The 18,097-nt window shown below is 42.3% G+C and overlaps 1 protein-coding gene across 11 annotated transcripts in view; it reads left to right on the top strand.

Moving 5' to 3' along the window:
• The window catches only part of APBB2 (amyloid beta precursor protein binding family B member 2), a 381,548-nt gene that overhangs the window by 79,372 nt on the left and 284,079 nt on the right, over positions 1-18,097 (top strand). For all 11 annotated transcript variants that reach the window (XM_069593941.1, XM_069593939.1, XM_069593936.1 and 8 more), the window contains exon 2: positions 4,889-5,044. The gene's annotated coding sequence lies outside the window, so the exon portion shown is untranslated. The remainder of the gene's footprint in view (positions 1-4,888; positions 5,045-18,097) is intronic.

Genomic DNA, 18,097 nt, shown 5'->3' with positions numbered 1-18,097 from the left:
GTAACTTAAAACACAGTCCTCATTATTTCAAATAACTTATACTCTCTTCTCCCAAATATTTTAAGATGTGAAGTTATCAATACTCTCAATCTAAGTTTTTAAAATAAAATTTCCCACACCACGAAAGGAATGTTTTCTGACATATTCTTGCCTGGTCCTCCTGATCATTGTGAGAGAGAAATTTCAGAAGTATTGAATTGGCTTGGCTAATACTTCTGGAATCAGGCTTAGGAAGGACAAACTTTCCCTGTGATATTAAAATGGGGAAAAAGTGCTAACCATACATTTAAGATTCTCAAACAGTGGCAGTATCTAGGGGCACATTTTGCCAAAGATACTGAGTGAAGATAAAGAACAAAGTAGCACCCAGTCAGGGTTCCCAGTAAGAAAGGATTTCAAAATCAATGAATCTGATCTAATTCTGTTTAGTCTGTCATTGAGAAAGATAATTTTGTGATTTCAGCAAGACTGTGCCAAATTTGATTAGCAGGTCAGAGTTCATTCTATCAGACTGCTAAATTTAAACTTACTGTCGTTACCTTACAAATGACTTTCCAAGAGTCCCTAGAACAACACTCACTACCAAGCTTTGATTTCATTGTGAAATAGCAACAAGAATCTGATTCCTTTTGCCCTCTGTGGACATTAACCTTTAGTATCAGAGCAGAGGCACAGAAGGGGATGAATAAACTGTCAATATTGTCTTTCCTCCAGGGTCCAGCCATGGAAATAGATAGCGGGGAAGGAGAAGTTTGGGGTGGAAAAAATATGCGTTTTTTTCGGGCGCCTGACTCCTGAGATGAGGCGGGACGGGGCCATTGTGTTGATCCTGACCGCTTACAAAGCTGGCTCACATTGTCCTTGGATGCAGCTTTTTTCTTAGCGGCTTCACAGTTCCTGCCTTTGTGGTCCTGCTGCACAGTAGGCACGGGGTGACGCAAGGGAACTCAATGAAGGCTTTTCAGGGAGCATTTCTGAGTTCGTCACTGCCATCTGTCTTCTCCTCTCCCTTACTCATCAGGCTGTTCACATCTGTGGGACTCCTAGGTTTCCGACTGGCGTGGTGTGGATGCTATAGGTGAATGCTGAGAAAGAAGTGAAGAGGAGCAGTGTTCGTATATGTCACTTAGAGGAAGTGAGGAAAAGTCTTGCTTACCCCTCACGCTTGTATCTGGCATAAGAGATGAAGCATTAGGATTATTTTATTTTAGTTGTTGGTGACTCTCTTCTTTCCTTTCCTTCCTGTTCCTTCCTTTCTTTCTTTTCAAACAATGTTTTATTAAAGTATAATGGACCTACAACACTGTTAGTCCTAGGTACACAACATAAAGATTTGCTGTTTCTGTACTTTACAAAATGACCCCACTCTGTTTCTTAATTTTTGAAATCAATAATATCTCTTCCCTAAAACTTTTGGAAGGAGGAGGCTCAGACTTGATGTCTGATCATTTGGTAGATTATTTACTGCCAACGATGGGGTGAGCACGCGTCCCTCGTCTCACCCACAGGTGGCCCACAGGTGGCTCACAGTTGCCAGTGTTGTTTTCTCTTGTTGAAAACCTCTTGCCCTGCTTCGAGCAGTGGAGCCGTGCTGTCATCAGCAGGACAAGTACAGGACCAGAAAGCTTTTGGCACGACAGGCGGTTTGTGTTCACGGCACCTGCTGCCCGCTCACACTGCAGCCATTGTTACTCCGGCAGAGCGGGTTATGGGCAGAGCCTCAGCTAGTTTAGCCCAGCTTTGAGTCTCTGCTTTTCTTTTCCTGCATGCATTTCATTTTTGACGGAATACATTTCTTGTCTTGTTCTACTCGTTTTGCTAATATGAATTTAACCTGTGGTGGAGTACGTGCCGAGATGTAGTGGTGGATAGAGCACTTGGTCACAGTGGAGCTGGTGATCTGGACTTATCCCTGCCCCACCAGCTGTGTGGCCTTGGAAGACACATTTGACCTCTCTGGGCCACCGTGTCCTCATTTGTAAACTGAGGACGTTGGCTTCTTAGAGTGATGGACTGCCAGGTACCCCAGTATTAGTGGAAGTGTTAGTTGCTCAGTTGTGTCTGGCTCTTTGTGACCCTATGGACTGTAGCCCACCAGGCTCCTCTGACCATGGAATTCCCCAGGCGAGAATACTGGAGTGCCATTCCCTTAAGATTCCACCATTGTGTTTTGTGTTTCCTGAGATGCCAGAAATATCAGAAATGGCATGTGGCAGTGTTTACTAAGGGCTCTGCTCCTGTGAAATCTTAAGTGACATCAGGACATTTTTAATAAATGACAGTTGTATAGCATGGCTAGTGATAGAGAAATTTAGATGCATTAGTTAAGGGAGACAGGTTTTCTTTGTGACAGGTTTGCAAAATCAGTAAAAATTTCTTGTTCCTAGAAAAGTAGTTGTTCAGCCCTGGGGGTGTTATTGGACACTTGGCTTTTGAACTTCTAAATGAAGAGTTACAAAGTTCAGATAAATGAAGTCTTTTTAATTTTAGCTCTTATTCTTCAGATAAGAGGAAGCCTACAAAGAGGCTAGTATATTATATTGATATTCCATTTCTGATTCACGTTCCCATACTGTTTAATAAGAAAAACTTTATTTAAAAATATGCTAAAATGATAGATATTAATTGTAGAAAACCTGGAAAAACACTAAGAGGTAAACACAAATATGTCTAATTCCATGATCCAGAAATAGCCATTATTGTTCATGCTTTGAAATCTTTAGATTATATACACTCAGTTTGTAGAACAAAACTGGCATTATACCACAGATAGATACCTTGATATCTTGCTTTTTTCCTGCTGTGTTCCTTTTGAAATTATTTTTGCCACAGAGGTTTCAAATGAAGATGGAGATTAATGTAATATTATGCTTGGCACACTTGTGTCAGGGTCTGTGACTTAAAGAAATAGAATTGTGGACCTAGTATCTGAAGGTAACATATGTTTTGTTCTCTCTTGAATCAATATTTGACAGAATACCAGACCACCTGACCTGCCTCTTGAGAAATCTGTATGCAGGTCAGGAAGCAACAGTTAGAACTGGACATGGAACAACAGACTGGTTCCGAATAGGAAAAGGAGTACGTCAAGGCTGTATATTGTCACCCTGCTTATTTAACTTATATGCAGAGTCCATCATGAGAAATGCTGGACTGGAAGCTACACAAGCTGGAATCAAGATTGCTGGGAGAAATATCAATCACCTCAGATATGCAGATGACACCACCCTTATGGCAGGAAGTGAAGAGGAACTAAAAAGCCTCTTGATGAAAGTGAAAGAGGAGAGTGAAAAAGTTGGCTTAAAGCTCAACATTCAGAAAACGAAGATCATGGCATCTGGTCCCATCACTTCATGGGAAATAGATGGGGAAACAGTGGAAACAGTGTCAGACTTTATTTTTGGGGGCTCCAAAATCACTGCAGATGGTGACTTCAGTCATGAAATTAAAAGATGCTTACTCCTTAGAAGAAAAGTTATGACCAACTTAGATAGCATATTAAGAAGCAGAGACATTATTTTGCCGACTAAGGTCCATCTAGTCAAAGCTATGGTTTTTCCTGTTGTCATGCTGAGCACCAAAGAATTGATGCTTTTGAAGTGTGGTGTTGGAGAAGACTCTTGAGAGTCCCTTGGACTGCAAGGAGATCCAACCAGTCCATTCTGAAGATCAGCCCTGGGATTTCTTTGGAAGGAATGATGCTAAAGCTGAAACTCCAGTTTTTTGGCTACCTCATGCGAAGAGTTGACTCATTGGAAAAGACTCTGATGCTGGGAGGGATTGAGGGCAGGAGAAGGGGACAACAGAGGATGAGATGGCTGGATGGCATCACTGACTTGATGGACGTGAGTCTGAGTGAACTCCGGGAGTTGGTGATGAACAGGGAGGCCTGGTGTGCTGCGATTCATGGGGTTGCAAAGAGTCGGACACGACTGAGCGACTGAACTGAACAAAGACTTTAATCTGTTCTTAATTGTTCACTAATTGCTCTTATAAGATTTCCTCATTTTTCTGTTTCTGAATTCAGTCAGCCTAAGTTATTTTAGCAGTTTTTCTTGATGCCTTGATTCTTTAAGCTGAAGCATAGTAGCTAGTGTGGGCCAAGCTGCAGGTTTAGCCTGAAGCAGGATAGTTAAGTGATTCCTTTTGCCTGAACATATTATACACTTGATAATATTTATGATTCACTTGAATACTGGTTTTCATATATCATTTTCCTGTATTAGGAAATGAAAGATGATTAGTTTCTCCTTTGGGTTATTTAGCCTGTGAACTTTTCTGCTATACTATCTACTTTGCATTGAAAATACATTCTAAATTCTGAACCACACTGGAATTTTTTGTGACCTTTCCCTTGTGTGTCTTTTGGTGGTGCCCTTTGAAGTCCTGAAATGCTTTTGTATTTGATTGAGATTAAATCTGGGTTTCATTTTACTTTTTAAAAACATATTGAGCAAGTTAATTTTCTGTTCAGATTCCTAAGGGGAATGATCCCAGCCCTCTGTGTCCCAAGAATTCAGTCCGAGCCTTGCCAGAACATTCCTGTGGTTTTCCACAGGGCAGATCAGTGTGTTCATGAAATTTTAGTTGTAGCTTGTGTTTTCTGTGGTTAATTAAAACATCTGGCTTTTAAATTTTCCACAAACAGAGCATAAGCTTTTGGCCAAACCTTTTTAGTAATAATTAAACACTTCAGTCCTCCCCATCAGAATAACCCAAACTTGTAAGGTATCTTTAGGAGACCTTGTAAACTGTTGTCTCTGTTCATTAATGATTTTAAACATTTGGATGATGCTGGGGGTTCTCCTGCCAGACATACAGTCCTGAGAGAGAGAGTGTTTGTGACTGTGAATTCCTCTAATGGATTCCGGCCTTCAACCCCCTCCAGGTTGGAGCTGCTGTGGGTGAGCTGCTGCCGTCCGTAGCCAAGCATGCTGTGGTTGGACCTGCCCAGCCGGGGAACAGAAACGTTTGCTGGATGGAAAATCCATAAAAGAAAGCTCCTGTGAAAGCCTGAGACAGACGATAACTTAAGCAAGATCAGGTTGGTATAAGATGAGAGAGGCTGGGTAAAGTGGATTGGGTCACATGGGGAAGGTGGTTTTGTTATTTCATGGAGTGTTTTTGAGACAATCCTAAATAATCATCCCCAGTTATTTGAGGGATTCCTGGCCGTTGTACAAATGGCAGACAGCCTGGCAAACTTCTGTATATGGTGTATAGTTATCCTCCTTTCTTTTCTTTTCCCTTCCCTGTCCCATCCTCTCTCTCACAGAGAACAGAGAAAGGTCTTAAGCTTAGCAAATGTACAACAAACCACAACCAGAGGTCCCCCATAATTACTCCTTGATCTTGGCCGTATTTGGGGGAGAAAGCCTGGACTTGCCCTCGTGTGTGTTTCCACACTAGGAAGGGTGGATTGCGGAGACCTGCCACATTTTGAGGGAGGCAGGGTACTTCTGTGTGTGTTCCTTTGGTTTGCTTGGCAAATTTTTACCTAATCTTAAATCTCTCTCTAAGCAAAAGCTAGCAACACACTCCTTTTCAACAATGTGTGCACTTGGTGTTAAGATACCCAGGACAAAGGAGAAGAAATGTCCTGAAAACAATAGGACTGTAACTAAATGCAACATAGCCTCACTGTGAAGCAGGAGAAGGAAAGTGCATAGCCCGCCTCACACGTGGCAGTAAGATGGGAAAGAATTCATTCTGAGAAACAATATCATACAGGGACAGACACTGAAGACACTTTGTATTCGGTGTTCGCTGGTTACACATAATAAGTAGAAGGGAATTACACGTAATAAGCAGAAGGGGATGAGTCAGTGGTCTTCAGAGCCTGTGAAGCAGTGAGTGTCTGTTGGCTTTGCCCACCCAGCATCTCTTTCCTCCTTTCAATAAATCATCCAGATTTCCCCTGAGCCATCAGTCACCCTTGCTTTGTTCTTAGCCCATGTAGTCAGAGGAGGCCATGACTCCATCGCCTCTGTCGCGGGCATGTGACATCAGCTTGGCTAGTCAGGGTCACAAGGATCCGTTGTGGAGGTATGGAATTATGAAACTGTTGCAGAGAGCTTTTTCCTATCTGTGGGTTTCTTAAGCTGGAGCTGCTAGTGACCCTCTTTGCTACCATGTAGGAAGACCCTTTCTGAGAATGAAGTCAACATAGAGGAGATCAGAGTAGGCTGATGGCGGAAAGGGAATGGGGCTAGGGGGGCCACCTTGCACCCACCATGGGTGGCCCCAGACCCGCAGCCCCCAAAGCCAGCAACTCCAGTTTCACTCTCCCAGAAGGTTAGCTAGGTACTTTGAATTTGGGGTTGATCACTTATATCCCCAAACATCCTGATTTGCCATACCTTTCAGTGTGAAGTCTTCGCGTGAAGTGACCGTGGCTCAGCCCCTGTCCTCAGGGGCTTGCAGTGACAGGCCAGATCAGATCAGCATTAGGCTAGCTGACCCACAGAGTCAAAGTGTGTCACCAGAGGTAAGAGCAAAATTCTGTGGGAGTCAAAGAGATGCAGAATTATTATTATTATTATTTCTGCTGGCTTGGAAAGAGACTAGCAGAGAGAGCTGTTATTTCACAGAGGAGGAACAGGCACATATTTAGAACTATATTTAATTCAATTACTTGCTTTTTTGAGTCTGAAAGAAAGGGAGGCTTTCCAGAGCCTATAGTTAATTGCAGATAAGGAAGATAATTTCAGAGTTTCACCAGTAGTAGAATCTTGGTATTTACTGTAAACACAATTGTTTCGGGAGCAGCCAAATGAGAGGTTATCAAAAAGTTGTCCAGAATTGAACACCAGAGGGGAACAGCTGCTCTTCTCACCAAAAACATAAGTTGGCTTTCTGGTGTAAGCAGAATTCCAAAGGCATCATGAACTTTACTGATTTGTTTCCTTTTCTCAAGGTTGGGCTTTATGATTATTACTTTGTGTTTTTTATAATTGACCTTATTTGACTTAAAAAAAATTAATAGTCTTTGTTTGGAGGAAGCCGTTATAGGTTTCAGAAAAGCTGAGCAGAAAGTGGAGTTTCCATACTCTTTGCCCTGTTGTTGTTGTTATTGAGTCTCTAGGTCATGTCCAGCTCTTTATGACCCCGTGGGCTGCCAGGCTTCCTTGTCCTTCACTATCTCCCAGAGTTTGCTCAAACTCATGTCCTTTGAGTCAGTGATGCCATCCAAGCATCTCATCTTCTGCCACTCCTTTCTCCTCTTGCCTTCAATCTTTCCCAGCATCAGGGTCTTTTCCAATGAGTCAGCTCTTCGCATCAGGTGGCCAGAGTATTGAAGCTTCTGCATCAGTCCTTCTAATGAATATTCAGGGTTGATTTCCTTTCGGATTGACTGTTTTGATCTCCTTGCTGTCCAGGGGACTCTGAAGAGTCTTCTCCAACACCACAATCCAAAAGCGTCAATTCTTTGGCACTCAGCCTTCTTTTTTGGTCCGACTCTCACATCCGTACATGACTACTGGAAAAATCATAGCTCTGACTCTACGAACCTCTGTTGGCAAAGTAATGTCTCTGCTTTTAAATACACTGGTTAGCTTTTCTTCCAAGGAGCAAGTGTCTTTTAACTTCGTGGCTGCAGTCAACACCATCCACAATGATTTTGGAACTGAAAAATATAAAACCTGTCACTATTTCCATTGTTTCCCCATCTATTTACCATGAAGTGATGGGACCAGATGCCGTGATCTTAGTTTTTTGAATGTTGAGTTTTTACTCAGCTTTTTCACTCTCCTGTTTCACCTTCATCAAGAGGCTCTTTAGTTCCTCTTCACTTTCTGCCTTTAGAGTGGTATCATCTGTATATCCAAGATTGTTGATATTTCTGCTGGCATTCTTGATTTCCGCTTATGATTCATCCAGCCTGGCATTTGGCAACATGTACTCTGCATATAAGTTAAATAAGCAGGGTGACAATATACAGCCTTGATGTACTCCTTTCCCAATTTTGAACCAGCCCATTGTTCTATGTCTGGTTCTAACTGTTGCTTAATGGCCTGCATACAGGTTTCTCAGGAGGCAGGTAAGATTACATCTGTCTTAATCATTACCAATGATTACTGACTGAAGGATTTACATGTTTGGTATATTATTTCAAGAATTTAAAGTGTTTTCATTAATGATTATATGAATTGAGTCTTTACACAAAGAAAGATAAAATTTATAAAATGATTATTTTACTAAATGAAAACTGTCAGTTAAAATGTCTTGGGTTTGGGGATTATAGTATGGTTTTATGCTGTATGCAAATTGGGCCTTTTTTGTAATATAAAGTGCTGCTGCAGCTGCTAAGTCGCTTCAGTAGTGTCCGACTCTGTGCGACCCCATAGACGGCAGCCCACCAGGCTCCCCCGTCCCTGGGATTCTCCAGGCAAGAACACTGGAGTGGGTTGCCATTTCCTTCTCCAATGCATGAAAGTGAAAAGTGAAAGTGAAGTCGCTCAGTCGTGTCTGACTCTTCGTGACCCCATGGACTGCAGCCACACTTTTATCCTTAAGTGTGCTGTTTTTGCCTTTTGTTGGTATGGTTCTCAATAGACTGCTTGCTGTGAAGACATTAATTATATTAGAAACATAAGGACTGCAAATTTTTATCTCTTCTTTAGTTATGACTTTGTAAAAATTGTGAATGCATAAAGATCAGAAAAGGAAAAAAGTGCTTTATTGTGATGTTTGGATTCTAGTTGGCCATTTTATTTTGTTTTCTAGTAAAGTTACAATTTTGACTTTTATTTTTAATGTGAAAAAATATTAATTTTGTCTTTGTGAGATTCAGAGACATTTCTCCTCCCTGTCATTTAGCTAAAAGCAGACATCTGTTATTGGATTTTAATCAGATTTTAAAATCACACGATTAGATTTAGAACATGTTTTCTGCAATTCCATTAGTAGGTCAAGCCCTGCCTCCTGTTTTCCGGAGGGCTCAGTTCTCCAGGATGGCTTATCTGCTTCCTGCTCTTTCTTTGTAATCTTCTCATTTCCACCTGTGTGGAGCTGACGTGTTTGTTACCTGGCCCCTTTGCTTTCCTTGCAGTCCTTTGGTAGATAAGGTCACTTCATAAAAGGACATCCACGGAGCAACATGGAATTACTCTTTTTATTTTCATTTAAGAGAAAACAACAATAGGTAAGCTTTTGTTTATTTCTCTAGGACCTGGAAATGGGTATCAAGAATTTTTTAACCTGGTCACTCCTTTCAGTGTTTTCTTTCTCTTTGGTGTCCTTTTAAAAAATCCTTGTGACCTATTCACAGAAGGATGAATGACCCTCTGAGGAGTGTAGCATAATGTTCTAGGAGGCTGTGGCCTTGTTGGTCTTGCTTTTCTTAGGGAACTGAAACACAGTAGGGCTAAGTGAAGGTAACTTCTGAACTGCCCTTTAGTTTGAATGGAGCCTTACGCAGTCTGAAGTTAGAGGTTTGAAGGGACTGAGCTGCTGCAGTTGGAGTTGTGGTACAATTACATTTGTGAAGGTTCCTGCTTACTTATAATACTATGGTTGCAGATAAAGCCAAAATCAGGTCAGTGTGGTCACATTTGGTGAGGCTGGTGCAAGAATGAAGAGCATGTCTGGAACTGGCTTTCATTAGGAGAAACCGCATTCCTGTGAAACCTCCAATGAAGATGTTTATGGTAAAGGTACATATTAATTGAATTTGGAATGTTGCATCTTTTGATTTTTTGTGTGTCTTTATATTTGTCTTTAAAAAACCTGTAAGTTACTAGGTTTCCTTTAAAGGCCTTCAAAGGTACCGTACTCCGGTGACATGTAGTCAGTTGTCGTTTATTTTAGTATAATTACTGATGTAAGAACAAGCAGTGGTTTCTCAGTTCCATAATGATCTATAGTGAAAGAATCATTTAATCTGATGATACTGTCTGAATATGACCTATATACATGATATGGTAACTGTTTAGAACTTCTCAAGTTTCCGAATTGATTATTAACTGTTCAAAAAGAATTGATCTTCATTTATGAACAAAAATAAGTCTATTGGGTGTTTTTGCATAGACAGTGTCCAAACCAGTAATTTATTTTGAAAACAAATATCAACAGCAGTCTAGCTTTCATTAGGAAATTGCTGTATATAGTTTGCTGCTGCTAAGTCACTTCAGTCGTGTCCGACTCTGTGTGACCCCATAGACAGCAGCCCACCAGGCTCCGCCGTCCCTGGGATTCTCCAGGCAAGAACACTGGAGTGGGTTGCCGTTTCCTTCTCCAATGCATGAAAGTGAAAAGTGAAAGTGAAGCCATTCAGTTGTGCCCGACTCTCAGCGATCCCATGCACTGCAGCCTTCCAGGTTCCTCTGTCCATAGGATTTTCCAGGCAAGAGTACTGGAGTGGGGTGCCATTGCCTTCTCCATATAGTTCGCTAGTGTGTTCTTTTTAAGAATTAAAGGAAACAGTTTTTCTTGCATTCTTCATGCTGTTGAGGCCCTTTGAGGACAGAATTTAGAGTCTTTGTAACTAGTCCAGGCTTGGTGTCTTAGTGGTTTTCTTGATGACTTTAGGTTGTAAACAGTTTGTGAGTGCTGTGGCTCTTTTCTGGTGTCCGGTTCAAGTATGACAGTGGCAGTACCTGGGCAGGTAAGAGGCAATTAGTGGCTTTACCAGAGCCTTATCTCAGAAATAGCAAGTCTGGAGTTCCAACCGTGACTTTAGGCCCTCGCTGATTCTGAAGTTGGATGAAAAATGACTACTGATCTTGAAGCAGGCATTAATTTGTGAGTGCTAAGAGATGCTGAATTAATTTTACTTGGTTCAGTGCAATTCAGTTAAATTCCAAATGAACTTGTTAACAGTATTAAGAAAGTCAACTTTGGTAGTTGCTGGAGGGAACAAAATGAAGTATCCTAGGGGAGAGATAGCCAGAATACAAGCCCTTGTGGGAGAGCTAACACTTCATTGAGCTTGTCTAGTGTGCTGAGGACTTAAGCACTTTCTCGGCTCTTGGTGGGACTGGATGGGGCGGGGAGAATCCTCACAAGCATCCTACAAGAGAGACAGTATTACCTGTTTTACAGATGAAGATGCTCTGGAGCTGAGAGATTGAATGGTTTTATCCAGGTCTCCCAGCTACTGATTTAAATTTGAATCTAAACTTGCTTCTCAAATTTCGTGATATACCTGTATAAATAAAAAGCTTTGCACAGCTTACAAAGTGGTTGGTCTGTACAAAACTCTATGTGTCTCTCTTTGTATATCTTTCATCATTATTGTAACTAATGAGGTAATAAAGGCCCCAAAGCTCTATATGAGTAGGATGTTTTGGAATTTCCAAGTAGAGAGTGGTTAACATGGATGTAGATTAATCTGGAGAAGTGGCATTTTGTTATTTTTGATAAATAGGTAGGTGGGAGGTTGTCCGTGGATGGGGGTTTTTCAAGGCTTTTTACCTGAGGAAAGTACCTAATCAGACCCTCAGAGGCAGAAATAAAAATGCGCAACTGTTTGGAGGTCTGTCCATGATTTTACAGCCAAGATATGTGGCCTAGCCACATACTCGGTCAACTTGCTGTCAGCTACCTGGAGGTATCTGGTAGCTGAGGGAATCAGACACTCCCAAGCAGCTTACTTAGAGAAGGAAGGAAGGAGAATGCCATCCTGGACTTCCCTGGCTATCCCCGACTATCCCTGACCCTGACTCTGCACTTCTTGTCTGGGGAGCTTCAAGCTTCTTGGCAGTGTCTGCCATGGATGTTCTGTGGCATTTGACCATGAGGAGGGATCAAGGTGTTCAACTCTATGAGGGTTTCAGACTTCCAGTGTTTCCATCTGCTAGTATTCATAGTTGAGTACTGCTCTGGTCTCCATGGACTTCAGCCTGCCAGGCTCCTCTGTCTATGGAATTATCCTGGCAAGAATGCTGGAGTGGGTTGCCATATCCTACTCCAGGGGATCTTTCAGACCCAGCAGTTGAACCTGAGTCTCTAGCACTGCAGACGGATTCTTTCACCACTGAGTCACTGGGGAAATCCTGATAAATGTGTCCCCTCCCCAAATTCACATGGTAAAATCCTAACCTCCAGAGATGATGGTATGAGGAGGTGGTGGCTTTGGGAGGTGCTTAAGTCATGAGGCTGGAGCCCTGATTACTGCCATATAAACGAGGCTCCAGAGACATCCTGGCTCCTTCTACCATCTGAGCACACCGTGGGAACTCCGGCAGTGAGTCGGGAAGAGGGCCCTCACCAGATGGTGGCTGTGCTGCCACCTCGAGCTGGACACCCGGCCTCCAGGACTGTGAGAGAGAATACGTTTTTGCTGTCTGTAAGCCACCCAGTCTGTGGTGTTTCGTCACAGCATCCCGTGCACACTAGGATAAACACCTAGGAGATGGTAATCTCTCTACCCCTACCCACCCGTTCCTGCAGTTGTGTCTTAGGCAAAGAATGGAGAAAAAAATAAAAGGTCAGCTGCGCAGCACTCTTGCGAAGCTGTGACTGCCAGCCTCCAGCTTTGATCCATGATGCTTCTGGTTTCGTTTATAGAATCTGTGTTGTCTAGAAGAGCGTGACTTGTGCTGTGATGGGTTGATTGTCTGGCAGTTCCGTGATGTGGTTTGAGACAAAGCAGGTCAGTTGTAATACTTACATTATATGCAGAAAAGGGACTGCTATTTGGGATTGAATTATCTTATAAAGTAGATGCCACTGGAGGGCAATTTGGTAACATATTTCAAAATTTAAAATCACCAGCAATTTCATATAGGTTTTGTTAACTCTGTGCCAAGATATTTGTACAAGTTTTACTCTCATAGCTTATTTGTAATTTGTAAAGAATGGAGGAGCTCTATATGTGTGCCAATTTGGAATTTTATCATTTACATATATATACACACATATACTTGAATATATACATGTGTGCATTTATCTATATAAAATGAAAAAAAATCTTTTCCAAATCATGTGAATACCATTTCCTTTTGTATAAATGTTTTAATGGTACTTACATCTTGTTCCCCATGGAAAAATATGTACTGTTATTACACTGAAAAACTTTTCTTTTCTGTATTATTTGAGTTTTCTAGCCATTTTCACTTATTCATTTTCTTTCCTTTTAAACAAGTATAAAGAGCTTGCTGGGCAGTGTATGATCATGACCATAACCATTCACAGTTTATAAAACCTCACTGAATGTTTTTAAAAACACTGTAAATTTCCCCCCTTTTCTTGCCTCTTTACATGCAGAAGAGATAGGTAATTTTTATGGGCAGAGTGGTAAAGTATATGCTAAGACAGCGAACGTTCCCCTGAAAGCTTTTTAGTTAAAACATTGAGTTGAGAATGAAAAAAGAGAAAGATATTTACCAAATGTGATTTGAAGGACAAAGAATCCCATCATGCTGAAGTGTGTCTGAAAGTGTACTCTTATGCTCAGTTTGTTTGCTTTAAATATGAGCTTTGGACTGAATTGTATTTGCTTTTCAGACCACAAGGTTGGAGGTGGCCGTGGAAGTCTCCAAAATCTGATTGCTAATCAGGAGAGCTGTTTGCTAAGAAAGGCCTGCCTGTTTGGACTAGAAGTAATGACTGATGCACAGATAAAGCCAGGGTGCCTGTTAAGTAACTTCTGACTTCTGTGTCTAGATTTTGCTTTCCCCTTAATTAAAATCCCCCAGATAGGAGTCATAGGTCAAAGGAGGTGACTCCCCTAAACTCTTCCAGTAACAGTAACTGCTGACTCTTCTGCTGTTAGTAAGGTGCTCTGGAAACCTTTGTATCCATTTCTTTATGGTGTGACTTACCCTGGAGAAGGGATAGACTACCCACTCCAGTATTCTTAGGCCTCCCTTGTGGCTCAGCTGGTAAAGAATCCTCCTGCAATATGGGAGAGCTGGCTTTGATCCCTGGGTTGGGAAGATCCCCTGGAGAAGGGAAAGGTTACCCATTCTAGTATTCTGGCCTAGAGAATCCCATGGGATCACAAAGAGTGGACATGACTGAGCGACTTTCACTTTGCCTCCTGTGGTCTTAGTTTGGATGCTGAAATTTAATAATAGAAAGATAACAATTTTTCTTTAGCATGTAGGCAGTTGTGGTGTGGAGAACAAATCCATTGTTAACATCCCTTAACTGTACATATTTCAGTCTCTTATCCTTGATGTTTTTATTTTTAAAAATCTATAAAGCCATGGACATTTTTCTAGTTTCCACAATAATTTTAGTAACTTTTTTCCCCTGAAATGATTTGATAAATAGCTCATCAGTATTATTTATTTTTAACTTGTCTTCCTTTCTTTCTGTATAGCTTCTGTATTGACATCTGACCCTCTTACTCTTAGTTACCACAAGAATTATACCCTCCCCCCTATATTGGAAGGTATTTGAACCAGAGTATAGAAATTGTAATCTGTTAGAAGGTTAATACAAAGTACATATGTGTATGTATTGGTGTATGTATAGAATTAATGTAATTTTTTTTAATATAGAAAAGCCTAAACATGTTTGTCACTGTATATCATGAGTGAGAAAAACCAATACTACCTTCAGTTAATATTCAGTTCCCAAAAGAACTTGATATTTTAAAAATTCAGGGTAACCAGTGCCTGGTATGGGGATTGGAAACTCACGTGCCTACCAGGACCTGACAGAAAAGTAAGCAAGTGAACTGGAGCATAAAGGGGGAAAAAGGGCACAGTTTAGTTCAGTTCAGTTCAGTCGCTCAATCGTGTCCGACTCTTTGCGACCCCATGAATGGCAGCACGCCAGGCCTCCCTGTCCATCACCAACTCCCGGAGTTCACTCAGACTCATGTCCATCGAGTCAGTGATGCCATCCAGCCATCTCATCCTCTGTCGTCCCCTTCTCCTCCTGCCCCCAATCCCTCCCAGCATCAGAGTCTTTTCCAATGAGTCAACTCTTCGCATGAGGTGGCCAAAGTACTGGAGTTTCAGCTTTAGCATCATTCCTTCCAAAGAACACCCAGGACTGCTCTCCTTTAGAATGGACTGGTTGGATCTCCTTGCAGTCCAAGGGACTCTCAAGAGTCTTCTCCAACACCACAGTTCAAAAGCATCAATTCTTCGGCACTCAGCTTTCTTCACAGTCCAACTCTCATATCCATATGTGACTACTGGAAAAACCATAGCCTTGACTAGACAGACCTTTGTTGGCAAAGTAACGTCTCTGCTTTCACTCAGCTATTCAGGAACAAGGGCCAATGTTGCCTGATCTTCCAGTGATCTTGTCATATTTTGAGAAAAGATATACATCTGGATTTTTCTGTGACTCCTCCCACTTTTCAGATGTTAACAGTACACTTAAAATAATTCGAACATCGTCCTCTTGGATTTTCTCCTGTGATGATCTTTGTCAGCAAGTGTTATTGCTTCCTGTAGAGTAGGTGGGGGGGGGGGGGGCCTGAGAAGCTTGTGGCATGGCTCTTGGCTTCTCAGAGCACACAGTTTAGATGGGCCAGTGTGATGTGGATGGTTGGTACAAGTGCTAAAGACCACAGGAACCCTGAGGAGGTAGAAACCAACATGAGCCATACCATCCTGGGGAGAAGTCCTAGAGGAGATGGGGCCTGCAGGGAACCTGAGGGGGCAGCCAGGGCCTGAGGCTCAGGGCACTGTAGGGGGTCAGGGAGGGCGATGGAGGGCAGAGGTAGGGTGACGGAAAGGTTTGAGGCCTTGAGAGAGGGCTGAGCACGCGAGGAGATGGTGGAGGGCCTTGGAGCAGGTCTGTGCCCGAAAGGGGATGCACTCTGAGCAGGTAACGCCGTGATGGGGCAGCATCCTGAGCTCCAGTCCCCCCTGCCACCTGAAGGATGACAGGAGAGGCGAGACCTGAGCATGGGGAGAACGAATCCTGGACTTGCACAGCCGTCAAGGGTAAGGAGCAGGGTCTCAGCTGGGGCTTTGTTTCTCTCAGTGAAGTTAACTGTTATTCTCAGGAAAAGAAACACTTTTCCAAGGTCCAGCCAGTCTGTCAGAAACCTTATTGACTCAGCCATCAGAACATAGCCACATTGCTACCTTGACCTGAGCCGCCATGCTGTTTTGCCTGAGTCATTCCAGGGGCCTCTTCACTTCTTCCCTTGATTCTGTGCTCGCCTCTCTCTCTCTGTTCTCAGTAGAGTGATCCTGTTCAGACTCATGTCACTCTAGGGCACCCCTCTGCTCAGAACTTGCAATGACTTCTTTGTCCTCACAGTGAAAGATGCAAGTCCTTCCGGTTACCTGACCAACTCCATAACGAGCCCCCTCCTTCCCTCTTGGACCTCATCACCTCACGTTCTCCCCTGGGCTAAGTCTACTCCAGCCACACTGGCCTTTGACCACACTGAGCACATGTCTGCCTCAGGGCTTTTACTTTTGCTCTTTCTTCTTCCTGTATCCTTTCCCCCAGGTACCCACATGATGAACTTTCTCTCTTATGTAAACCTTTGCTCAGATGTTACCGTCCAGTGAAGCCTACCTGCCTACCCTGATGGTATTGAATATTGCAAACTTTCCTGCCCCTCCTCCCCAAATCCCTCTTATCCTTCTTTATTTTTTTCCTATAGAGCTTATTCTTTTATAACACATTGCCTACTTACATTTTAAATGATTATCTTTCTCCCTCACTCTAACATAAATTTGTACGGTAGGAATTGCTTAAATATAAATTGCAAAAGGCAGGGGTTTGAGGGTTTGTATTCACTTATATATCCCCATCATCTGGAATAGTTGCTTGGTGGGGAGTGGGTGCCTGATAATGACTTGCTGCATGGATGAGTAAGTGGCTTTCCAGAGGCACACAGTGTCTACTGGCCTGTCATGTTTGTCACTGAGAATTAAAGAAAATAAGAAGCCCTGCCCTCAGAGCACATGGTCTAGCGGGGAGACGGCCAGGAATACGAAACATTGAGTTAAGACAGTGTGTCCAAAGTTCTGAGCAAACACAAGTAACAGTGCAGATAAAAGGTGAGAAGATCACTTGTCCTGCTTTAGAGGTTTCATCTTCTAGAGAGGATGTGATGTACGTTGAGAAGAAGAATGACCAGGATTGTGGTGATGGAGTGGAGAGGTTGAAAGTGACTGGGGAGGGATCCCAGGGGTGGAAATAACAGCATTTGGTGAGTGATGAGGAGCAGAGGGCTGATGGCCAGGGCTTGGAGGTGGTAATATTGTCTGTATTAAGAAAGGCAAGTAGAGGAGGCAAGGTTGGAAGGGGCCACTGGAGATCCCAGGAGGGATGTGATGGAGAATGAGAAATACAAGATAGCTCCAAGGTTTTGTATTTGGGAAGTTAGGAGGCTACAGATTCCCATGTCCTAATCGGGGAAGTTGGGAAGGAAAATGTGTTTGCAGAACAGTAGGGGAAGTGATGTGTGTATCTTATCAGACTCAGTTCCATGAGGGCAGGGATCTGGTTTAGTGACGTATCTCTAGCACCTCGAATGGTGCCTGCTAAATAGTACAGTCTCAGTAAATGTTTATGGAATTGATAAATAACATAGTTAAATTTGGAGGACGTAAACAGTTATAAGGTCAGAAATTGGTGAGGCTTAAATTGATATTAAAACACCTTTAAATGATGCTGGTTTTGGTATTTCTTTTAAAAAGAGCTTGGGTAATCATTTTGTGGTTTACCAAATTTGGTGGACAGGCTCTTCTGTCCATGGGATTTTCCAGGCAAGGATACTGGAGTAGGTTGCCATTCATTTCCTTCTCCAGGGGATCTTTCCCACCCAGGGATCAAACCTGGGTCTCCTGCATTGCAGGTGGATTCTTTACCAAGTGAGCTGGTAGCTGGTAGCTCAGTTGGTAATCAGTTAGATACAGGATTTTTAAATGTTACATTTCACTCATAATATTCCTGGCCACACACCTCATTTGAATAGAAGTCTTGATTTCAGTATGTGTCTGTGCATGTGTGTTTTATTGAAGTATAAGTTTTCTTACAATATTAAATTAGTTTTAGGTATACAACACTTAGTGTTATTTTTTTTAACCCATTTGCTATCCAGAGTTGGCAGCACAGATGAACACAGCAGTAAGTAATCCTTCGTGCAAAGACATGAATTGTCTGCATGAAAAGGTATACATGAAATAAGTGAGAATGTATTTTTTCACACTTGCCTTCCATTATG

This window comes from Ovis canadensis, chromosome 6 (genome assembly GCF_042477335.2).
Source record: "Ovis canadensis isolate MfBH-ARS-UI-01 breed Bighorn chromosome 6, ARS-UI_OviCan_v2, whole genome shotgun sequence".
NCBI lineage: Eukaryota > Metazoa > Chordata > Mammalia > Artiodactyla > Bovidae > Ovis > Ovis canadensis.
This window is presented reverse-complemented; position numbering and strand designations above follow the sequence as displayed.